Here is a 12,761-nt window from a genome sequence, read left to right on the forward strand (position 1 = left end):
AGATCCTTTTCCTAACTCGTGGTTTATAATAGTAATAATAACAAGTGAAACCAAAAACTAATCTGAGGGATTAGAATCCAGAAGTTCATATGAATTTAATAAATTAAAGTTAAAGTTAAATAAAGTTAATAAGTTAAAGTTAAGTAAAGTTAATAAGTTCAAGTTAAATAAAGTTAATAATTACAATTTTGACTAATATGTGAAGTTAATTTTTAAAAATTTAATTAAACATATACTAAAATAATGGAATGAGTTTAAATAATTATACAAAAGTGGAACACAGCCTAAAAATAATCAAGATAAGAGTACCGACTACTATTATCAGGGAAAATATCTGAGCTCAGAAATTTATACCTTTATAGATTGCAGAGTGTTGGGGAACGCTATCAATTAAATATTATGTTGTAAAGAAAAAAAAACCTATAAAAAATATAAAGCAGGAAAAATGTGTGTGCAATTGAACTATAAAAAAAAATGTACTAAATATCACAAAACCAGTCTGTCTTTAATAAGAGCACAGTAAATGTTCCCAAACAAACCACTCTTTCCTAATCTTGAAGTTGATGTAATGAGCACCCAAGGGTGCTAACTCTCGCTAGCAGCTGTCCTGCTGGAGGTACAGGAGAGGAAGACTGGTAGAAAGCAGCTGAAGGTACTCAAAACTGTTGGAAAGCAGCTGGAGGTACTCAAAAAAAAAGAAAATGTGGAAATAATCCAGGCTGGTCGCCTATTGATTGTTTCTCTCTGTGTGGTCTGGCCTTGGTGTTGTTGTAGGGTGGCTTTAAGATTTCATGGTAGGTGCTAAAAAAAAACACAGTGTGGTGTTACTACCAATCTACCAATGTCAAAAAAAAGAAGCAAGAGATACGAGGAGGTGTTTTTATTCCTATGGGAATAAGAAGAAATAGGTCATTAAGTCCAAAAACTTGAATGACTAGACAGCTTGACCTTTTATCAGGTTGCTATCAGATGACCTTGGTCAAATAACACAAGTAATTTCCAATTGAAATACAAAATATAATTACTGTGAAAGAATATTTTATTATAATATATACACCGGTATATAGATATATTATACAAGGATGAAATATAGTAAGACTAAGCGATGGATACTTATTTGATCATCGTTCAAAAGATAGGAGTTCTGTAGACTTGAAAGGAATATAAAAAATGGAGTTTAAATTAGCTCTATTTTCCAACTGGAAGCACAAATTAACAACGAATATTGAATTATCTCTAGATGAGTTTGATCCATGAAAATAAAACATAAAAACCATGAAAATAGACTATGTGAAACTTAGTTAGCAAATGTCAAGGACTTCCAAAATGGCTGAATAAAATACTTAATAAAATGTGTATTTACCGGGGTAGAACTCATTGGATATAGTATGCTCTAAAATTCTTCAAATCCACTGCTGCTGGATAACTTCACTATACTTTTATTGTAATATTTAATCAATTTGGAACTGAGAATTAGAGGTGAATAATTGAGTCTAATGACCCCGCACACTACGATTCAGACCGAACACTCGAGAAACAATGGCAATCCAAGGCTCACGTTCACAGCTGAATCCTTCGTACCCCTCTACTAAGCATTGGCTGTCAAAGTGGGGAAACCAATGTTGCCACGTTTTAAATGTGACGTCATCAAGCATTTAAAAATTCTGAGATGGGTTTAAGTTCTATTTGAATAAACATTGAAAGAAAATAATTCTGAAAATAATTAAATAATATTTTGGATAGTTAAATAATATCTTCCCATCAATAATCGATTCTATAAGGGGCGGAACGTCACATCTGGTGTATCATAATCTTTGTGGTTATTATTTCGATCGAAATTTTTTAATTAACATTTTAATTATTGCTAAACTATTGGTTAGATTGTCGCCGGTCTCCTGATATACAGAGAGGGGCTAAATTATGGAATAAATTCATTTTCTCTAAAATGGACGGTTTTAGAGAAAAATCCCGAAACAGGTCGATTTTTATTTTTAAATTAAATTTCTTGGCATATATTTCAAACTAGTGACGTCATCCATCCTAGCGTGATGACGTAATCGATTATTTTTTAAATAGGAATAGGGGTTCGTGTTTTAGCTCATTTACAAAGGCGTTCAATTCTTTATTCAGTATTATAAACATTAATATCATTATTTATACAGGGAGGCCAAAAAATTTTTTGAATTAAATTAATTGACGCAAGAAGAAGAATGCATGTAATTTATTTAACTCAAAATACATTCTATTGCTGTCAGAAAATAGATAAAAATGTTTATTTTGCAAATAAACATTGCTTTTAGCTTAAATTAAATGTTCAAACTGCCAATAGGTAGGAGGGAGGCTGTTTGTGATTTAATTTAAGCGAAAAGAAATGTTTATTTGTGAAATAAACCTTTTTTTCTATTTTCTGACAGCAGTACAATGTATTTTGAGTTAAATAAATTACATACATTCTTCTTTTTGCGCCAATTAATTTAATTCAAAAATTTTTTTTGGCAACCCTGTATAAATACCTAATGATATTAATGTTTATATTACTGAATAGAGAATTGAACGCCCTTTCAAATGACCTACCACACGACCCCTATTCCCATTAACAAAATTATCGATTACGTCATCACGCTCAGATGGATGACGTCACTAGTATGAAATATATGCCAAAAAATTGTAATTTAAAAATAAAAATCGACCTCTTTCGGGATTTTGCTCCAAAATCGTCCGTTTTAAAGAAATGAATTTATTCCATAATTTAGCCCCTCTGTATAATCTACTATCATAAATCTTTCATGTCATCAATTATTTAATTATTGATAAATAATTAGGTACTTCCCTAAAATTTTAATTGAAAATTGCAGATTTTTTGGGAAAACTCGGATTTTCTGAGTAAAATTTTTGTTGAAGGAAATCGGAAAAAAAATAACTTTGTGCAGAACTAAATTACCGTGAATTTTTATTTGAGTGTTTTTGGCTCAAAGGAAAAATTTTAGGAGTTACAGACAACTAATTGAAAAAAAAAAAGAAGATTTAGGAGTGCTAATTTGTTTATAAATAAAATAACACACTTTCTGCGGACTTGTCATACCCCATATTATTACTAATATATGCAATCTTAAGATTCGATTTTAGCAATAAAATAGCTGGTAAATAATTTTTCCCAAAAATGGCATTTTTTCGATAATTTTCCCAGACTATCAACAAATTCCAATAAACCAGAGCGCCAACCCAAATTCTGAGCAGTCTCAACATGATAAGGTTAATATCCCCAGTTGTAACTAATATCGAAATGAATAAGAATCGCTATACTCTGCGGCTGTCATGGCGGTGTCGAAATGAAATTGCGACTGTCGGAATGAATTAGAATCAGGCCCCAAGGTCCATGTAGTCACAGGTATACCTTTTACTTAATCTGATAAATCAAAAGTGGAAGTAACTTTGAGAGAGTCGAAATGATGAAAAACAGTAAATTTCTGACACCTCTTCAGAAATATTTACACTGTTGAAAGCATATACTTTAGTCTGATTCAAAATACTAATTAGATTATTTTTGTAAAATATGTAGCTAGACTTACTTATTGTTCTTTTTGTTTCAGAAATAAAGAACAATTTCAGTTGGATTAGTTTTAGTTTAAAAATATATAAGAAGGTGCATCTATGTTAGTTTCTATTATTGTTCTGATTTCCAGAAGAAATGATAAAGACAGCATTATATAGCATGATAAGAATTCACATACCCAGATATGAAATCTGGGTTTGTGAAAAAAGGAGTAAAAAAATATTCTTTCTATCGTTATTTTATGAATAAGGGACCAGTTCTAGATCTAGAATTAATTGTAGTTGAATTAATGATACATTTGGTAGGAAGATAATGACAATGATATTGTGCATTCTTTGGAAAATGGCAGTTCAGAGACAGGAGACGAACCTTCTAATCCATCTTTTGTGGTAAGTTAACAATTAAATAACCAGACCAAACTCTTTTACATTTAAAAAAGAATGTGTGTGTACTTTGTACGCACGTAAGAAGTTATACTTCTATTATATGATTTAAACGAAATTAATATACTTTTTATTTATATTTTGTTTAAATATTAAACTAATTTATACTTACTACTTCTCAAACATTTTTATTAGAACAGTGCCAAAAATTAAAATAATAAAAGAATAAAACACACACAAACACATTAAACAAGTCACAAATGATGTCTGAACATTAATTGTCGAAATTTTTTTTAACTAAATACGTATTTTCTGAAAATACAATTATATAATAAATATACTTACAATCATAAAATGTATTAAAAAAAACAAAAAAGAAAGTTTCTATTGGGACTCGAACCAGCGCTGATAAGCGCGGTTGGTATTATAATTCATTCGCCCGCAACACTTAGCCACGGACACTATGTGTCATTATTTACGAAGATCGACTAACTAAACGGATTAAACTTGTGATATTTTGATATTTTGAAAATTGATCAAATTATTTTAATTTTGAATTGAAATGATTTAGAATTGAAAAAATACAACAAAACATAGAGTAAGAAAACAATATATTAGGTGAATATTGATAGAAATTTTGATGGTAATCAAATTATATAAATAAAAGTATTACATACTATGTATTTTGGCAGATCAAATAGGTAGGTTTATACTCATGATACATTAACAATTATTACGTACCTGTTGCTTTTAAAAACTATTTAAAATCACTACAATATAAACTTTTTTGTTTCTGTCCTCACAACAATAAAACTAATATATTATACATTTGTTTACCTTTACCTTTACCTCCAAACCACAGCTGTCCTACAGCTGCCATATCGGATAATTTTTGACATGTCATTTGAACATCCAATCAGAACAAAGTTATAATGCGCATGCGCCGGGCTGATAGGTTTTAACATATAAAAATTCACCCTCTATCGCCGGTAAAGAAGTATAACTTCGAAAACTATCCCGGTTTAAGGAATAAAAATTTGAGGTCCCGAAACGTTTCTACTAGCTATCAATGATTGGTTATTAGAATATTCCGGTTATAGGAAATATTTCTGCTTATCACGAAGGCTATTCCAATAACGGACTCGACTGTACAAACGAATATGGCTTACAATACCGAGCCAAAATCTCAATACCGGTATTTGGTATTTAAAATTTCAAATACCGGAATCCCGGTATTATGAATAAAAAATATACACGTTATATTTATACTATCCTCAGTTGTTATATTGACTTGTTATTAAATAATATATTATGAAACCTATTAAATTTTGTTTCGAAATGAGTAGATGTTGTTTATACCATTACATAGAGAGTAGGAATAGATTTATACAAAAATGTGCAAAAAGAAAAACTATATATTTGATTCTAAGATAAATTTTGCATATAATAGGATACTACTTATGAAATTTGCTATTTGTAAATTAATTTAATTTTAAAATATATTAATACAAAGATTAACTTACTGTGACAAATATTTTATGTCTTGTATAACCCTGTATTTAGACCGCTATATATTTTCAATTACTAATAATTCAGAAAATAAGTGAGCCTAATTTATACACCACATTACACAAAAAAATGTAAAATAGATCTGAAAATGTATTAACAATTCTGATTAATAAATCTTACGGCTTATTTAGAAAATAAAGTAGTCTGATTTTTATCAGTAGTATTTAAATTTTTATATAACTCATTTTATGTATCTGTATAGACTAGATTTAATAATTTGGTTGTAGAAGCTGATATAACCCTTCGCCTTAAATTAACGACATTCACGCTTTTAGAAAGTGCTATACTTGACTTGTATCTGTAATAAATGTGTTTAATAAATATTTTTTACAATGATATTGGTTGTTAAGAGGAAACAGTAGCGATCAACAGGTAGCAAAAACGCGTTCCAAGATTGCGGCTGTAATTTTGAATATTTTTTCGAGATATTTGGCATACGTATTCGTAATATAATAAAGAATGGCGGTACAGAGCCCAATTTGAAAAATATATTAATATGTGGAAATTACTCTGTAATAGTACAATATTACAAACATTACTCTGTACAATATTAAAAAAACAAGCCTGTACCGCCACTAAGAAGAACAAAAAAATACACTTCCTTCAAATAAACTTTTTTATCCGATGCCTATATTTTGTCATTTTGGAACGACTAAAATTTTTTATTTCATTAATAGTTCCAAAATGACACAAAATCTAGGCATCGGATAAAAAAGTTTATTTGAAGAAAGTGTAGTTTTTTGTTCTTCTTAATGGCGGTACAGGCTCGTTTTTTTAATATTGTATTTAATTACAGAGTAATTTCCACATATTAATATATTTTTCAAATTGGGCTCTGTATCGCCATTCTTTATTATATTACGAATACGTGTGCCAAATATCTCGAAAAAATATTCAAAATTACATCTGCAATCTTGAAACGCGTTTTCGCTACCTGTTGATCGCTACTGTTTCACCTTAATCTTCAAAAATATTTTCTTGTAATAGCAAAAAATATCTTAGAAGAAAGTTTATTGTGCATCAATTCACTCTTTGTAGATTAAGCTAATACTGAAATACCGGTATTTTTTTCAACGAGAACTTTTCGTTTATAAATTTGCAAAAGTCTGTGTGTTATTGCGTTGCCGCTCCTGCAATACTTAGAGCAGGTGTATCGATGGATTCCTATGTAGTTTTGCCTTCTGAATCCAAATCTGAAAACGGCATTTCGATATATCTAACCGTCTTCGAGATAATCGACCTCAAAGTCTAAAATGTGACGTCACAATCCGGTTATCTCCTACAGACGCACTAAACGTCAGCTCAAATGGTTGATTAGGAAGTAGGCTACTTTTTTTTTAAATCTCGATTTGCCAAGCATAGGTTATTTACATTTGAGTTTGACACTTCGTGAATGTCAAACTAAATTTTAAATTAAGTATTAATAAAACATCAATGACATTTGATAGTGAATTTAATTATTATATAAAATAATTAAGATGTTCAAAAATACAATTTGAGTATAAATATTTTAAAAGCAATAATTTATTAACAGTTTTAAAAAGGTTTATACCAGTATAAATACGGCCTCCCCTTTATGATAAATGGACTGTTCCATTTGCTATAAAATTAAAATATTATGTATACCTAGTCGTTCCCTAAACTCGAGACAACTGGATAGTGATTGTAGAAGGTAATTTTTTTGTTTTTTGAGAATTTTACCGAAATTGGCAAAATTACTAATTAATTAGTAATAATTATTAACTATTTAGAAATTATTTTTTTGTCGAATTGGCAAAATTATTGACTAAAATCACTAGCCAGTATTGTGTCTGTGTACCTACATCCTTCTAATGGAAAAAAATATTTGAAGATTTTTCTCAAATTATGGATACCAAGAACATTTTCATTTATAACTCTTTTGTTTTTAATTTGACAAATAAAAGTTATTCTGCATAAAAAGCTCTTCTGGTTCTAAGATTTATGATGCAACCGTGTCCCAAAAGTAGGGGAACGGTCGAATATTTCATTCGAACAGTTCGAATATTTGTCTTGAATAAAAGTTACTTACTTTTACGTAACGAATCCAAATCTGCAAGAAAATCTAGGGGTTTCCATTTGAGATTTTAAAGTTACCCCTCCCCACCTCCAGGGGTGTAGTGGAGGTTGGTGTTTGGTGTAATTGGATAGATTTTTGAAAATGATTGAACACGTATTTTTCAGTTTTTCGATCCGATGTTCAGTTCGCGAAATATTCAACCGTTCCACTACTTTACCTTTATAGTTCATAACATTTAAATTAGAATGATATAATTGCACATTAAAACATAATTATTAATTCTAAACTACTTTTGATAATAGAAATTTTCCATATTATGAATTAAAATATGTACGTAAATATACAAAGTTTTCGTTATGACAATGCTCGCATTTTCAGCTTGTTTATTATAAATACCGGTATCGAATACCGGATAAAAATCGTCCGGGATCCCGGTATTGTAAGCCCTACAAACAAACATTCAATAAATGATGAAAACCACTAAATTTCTGACACCTCTTCAGAAATAATTAAATATTGTTGAAATCATATTCTGATTGAAAGGACTAATCATTAGAATCTTATTGTAAAATATGTAGGTAGACATACTTCTTTCATTTTGTTTCAGAAATAACAATGCCAGAATGGGTTAGTTACCTGAAACACCATAAATGGTAGCTTCTGTATTGCGGTGAATAATTAGGTAATTCTAATTTTATATAGTTTTTTCTAATTGGGAATTAGTAGTTTCAGCAATAAAAAATTGATAAAAAAAATAAGTCTTATAAGCCAATCAGTGTAAGTAAATAAATGTTAAAAATGAGATAAGAGAATATTTTTGAAAGTAGTTGCAGAAAAATAAGGAGTTATTAATGGTTATTTATGATATAAGTGTTAAAAGTACAATTTTAAGGCACGCATGTGAAAGTTTGCAGAATGAGCGAAGCGAATTCTGCAATTCACATGAGTGCCTTAAAAATGTACTTTTTAACACGTATATCATTATTCATTCTCAAATACAGGACAATACATACAAAAACTTTACTTGAACTTGACTGACATTCCATTTTTATGTTTTTCTTGACAATACATCAAAACTGCCTATACTGTCAATACGTTAGTTTTTTTTCTACGTGTTAAAAATGCAATAATACAGTTTAAATTAAATTTTAAAAAACCTTTTAAACCACCTTTTTCAAATTGCGCAAGTTGTACTATTAATATTAATGTTAATATGTAAATGAAATATAAATATTTTGACGTTTCACAATTTGACAATTCACTTCCATGTCTTTATTAATGCAGTGCCTTAAAAATTTTAAAGCACTAGTGCTTTAAAGTAGCATTTTTAACGCTCCTATGGAGTGCTAAAAACTGCATTTTTAACACGGTTGTAGAAAAAAATAAATAAACCATCTTTATTTATCATAATATAAGTATTATATTCATAAATACAAACATGGAAATTATAATATTATACAGTGCTAGTCAAAAGTCCGTACCCCCTCTCGTAACTTTTGAACGGTTATACTTATAATAGTGAAATTTGGAGGGAGGAACTAAAATGACGTAGGCTTCTTAACTAGTCGTGACAGGTGACGTAATAGTGACAGATGACGTTACACAACCACTGTGACCAATAATTTTAAATGGGACCTTATGGCAAGTGATACCTCGTTTGAAAGGTATTTAAAATACCTATTTAATCATACTAATTTTATTTGAGTTTAAGCTCATTTTGCTGAATAAATGAAATAAATATAAGATCGTAGTTTCGCATTAAATTGATAAAAATTCAAAATGTCGCCTATGGTTACTTGTCAAAAAGGTTGACGTTAACGTAAAAACTACTAGACAATTGAAAAACGTCAACTTTTTTGACAAAAAAACCATAGGCGGAAATTTGTATTTTTATTAACTAAATGCGAAACTACAATATTATATTTATTTCATTTATTTACCAAAATTAAAATCAACTTAAACCCAAAAACAATAGTATGACTGAATAGGTATTTTGAGTACCTTTTAAATGAGGTATCACTTGCCATAAAGTCCCATTTAAAATTATTGGTCACAGTGGCTCTGTAACGTCATCTGTCACTATCACGTCACCTGTCATGACTAGTTAAGAAGCCTACGTCCGTTTATTTCCTCTCTCCAAATTTCAATATTATAAGTAAAACCGTTCAAAAGTTACGAGGGGGGGGTACGGACTTTTGACTAGCACTGTATATAATAATATGTGTTAAATCTCATAGGTCATTTTTAGGGAGAATGTGATTTACACCATTTGACTTCTGAAGCATCCATATGATGACAATATTGATTGAGATTTTGAGCATTACTTAATAACTTACTATACTCAGGGCCGGTTGTTCGAAAGCTAATCAACAATGATCATTATCAAATATTTAATTACTGCAACCAACTGTCAATGCCAACTTTGTTTGGGTTGCTGAAAACATAATATGAAATTACTTAATCAATTATGTTAATAATTGTTATGTAAATTGATTAACTAATCTCATAATTTTAATCAATTATGTTTTCAGCAACTAAATAAAAGTTGACATTGACAGTTTTGGTGACAGTAATTAAATATTTGATAGTGATCATTGTTGATTAGCGTTCGAACAACCCGCCCTAATTTAATTTAATTTTGTTTAATTTTAATTTTGGTTGGCTTCTTTTTAACGCAACCAATGCGTTGTAAAGGTTGATGTTATACTTTTGTAAAAATGGTATATCCATAAAATAAATAAATAAGTAAATATAAAGTAAATGATGAAAACGAATAAATTTCTGACACCTCTTCAGAAATAATTCCACACTGTTGAAAACATATTCATTAGTCTGACTCAAAAGATTAATTTGATTCTTGATGCAACAAATTATGTAGCTAGACTTACTTATTGTTCTTTTTGTTTCAGAAATAAAGAACAATGCCAGGTGGGTTAGTTTTCGGAAACAGCATAAGCAGGAAGAACACATAAGCACAAAACTGTGCACTTTTCACCTGTGCTCGGTGGTGTGAACATCGTTTCGCATACTACAATTATGAGGTTTTTCCTACTAACGTACCTATCCCCAATGGGTTTCGTCTGGGTAAGTTCAGCATTAGCTTAATTTATTGAATTTCCAATGAACTAAGCAATAATAGTGTATTTAATCTAATAATAGAGTTATTTGGAATATCTATAATATTATTAAGAAATCAGTTGAGATTTTGAGCATTACTTAATAACTTAGATACTATTTTAATTGAATTTTGTTTAATTTTAATTTTGGTTTGTTTCTTTTTAACGCAACTTATGCAAAATTAATAAATAAGTAAATATAAAATAAATGATGAAAACGAATAAATTTCTGACACCTCTTCAGAAATAATTACACACTGTTGAAAACATATTTATTAGACTGATTCAAAAGACTAATTCGATTCTTGGTGCAGCATATTATGTAGCTAGATTTAATTATTATTCATTTTGTTACAGAAATAAAGGACAATGCCAGTTGGGTTAGTTTTCGGAAACAGCACAAGCAGGAAGAACACTACACTTTTGACCTGTGCTCGTTGGTGTGAAGATCGTAATGAAGACTACAATTACGAGATTTTTCCTACTAATGCACCTACCACCAATGATTTCGTCTGGGTAAGCTGAGCATTAGCTTAATTTATTGAATACATTTTTTCATTTATAGGCTTATTTTAATAATTTTTTATTTTTCCTTTTTTTTTATATTGTTTATGATAAAATTTTACAAACTGTTAATGAACACAGCAATAATAGTGTAGAGTTACTTGGAATATCTACAACAACATTATTAAGAAATCAGTTGAGATTTTGAGCATTACTTAATAACTTAGATACTATTTTAATCGAATTTTGTTTAATTTTAATTTTGGTTTGTTTCTTTTTAACGCAACTTATGCTTTGTAAAGGTTGACGTTATACTTTGGTAAAAATTGTATATCCGTAAAATTAATAAATAAGTAAATATAAAATAAATGATGAAAGCGAATAAATTTCTGACACCTCTTCAGAAATAATTACACACTGTTGAAAACATTTATTAGACTGATTCAAAAGACTAATTCGATTCTTGGTGCAGCATATTATGTAGCTAGACTTATTTATTCTTCATTTTGTTACAGAAATAAAAGACAATCCCAGTTGGGTTAGTTTTCGGAAACAGCATAAGCAGGAAGAACACTGTACAGTTTTGACCTGTGCTCGTTGGTGTGAAGATTGTAGTAAAGACTACAATTACGAGATTTTTCCTACTAATGCACCTACCATCAATTGATTTCGTCTGGGTAAGCTGAGCATTAGCTTAATTTATTGAATACATTTTTTCATTTTTATAGGCTTATTTTAATAGTTTTTTATTTTTCTTTTTTTATATATTGTTTATGACAAAATTTTACAAACTGCCAATGAACACAGCAATAATAGTGTAGAGTTATTTGGAATATCTACAACAACATTTAAGAAACCAGTTCAGATTTTGAGCATTACTTAATAACTCAAGATACTACTTTAATTGAATTTTGTTTAATTTTAATTTTGGTTTGTTTCTTTTTAACGCAACCTACGCTTTGTAAGGGTTAAATAAATAAATAAATAAATAAATAGTTTATTTACGGTTATACCAATTACAATAATTACAATCATTAAATATTTCATGTTTAACAGTTTTAGAACTCAATAACAATTACATACAATTTACACAAGACAAATAAATAGAATAAATACCTAAATGACAGTTCACAGTGACAGCTTTACATTGTATTTAAAAAAAATTGAATTGAATTGAATTTATACTTTGTAAAAATGGTGTATGGGTAAAATAAATAGATAAGTAAATATAAAATAAATGATGGAAATGAATAAATTTCTGACACCTCTTCAGAAATAATTACACACTGTTGAAAACATATTCGTTAGTCTGATTCAAAAGACTATTTCGATTCTCGGTGTCACATATTACGTAACTAGATTTACTTATTCTTCATTTTGTTTCAGAAATAAAGAACAATGCCAGTTGGGTTAGTTTCCGAAACAGCGTAAAAGGTAATTATATAAGGTTATATGTTTCTTTTGTGCGCTCATTGCTGGAATATGCCTCAATTATATGGTCACCTTACTATGATTGTCACATTAGAAATATTGAGTCCATCCAGAAAACATTTCTTCGTTCTTTGGCATCTCGAGCTCGAGATGCCAAAGGTAATTAT

The sequence above is a fragment of the Diabrotica virgifera genome, chromosome 1 (assembly GCF_917563875.1).
Source record: "Diabrotica virgifera virgifera chromosome 1, PGI_DIABVI_V3a".
Lineage (NCBI taxonomy): Eukaryota > Metazoa > Arthropoda > Insecta > Coleoptera > Chrysomelidae > Diabrotica > Diabrotica virgifera.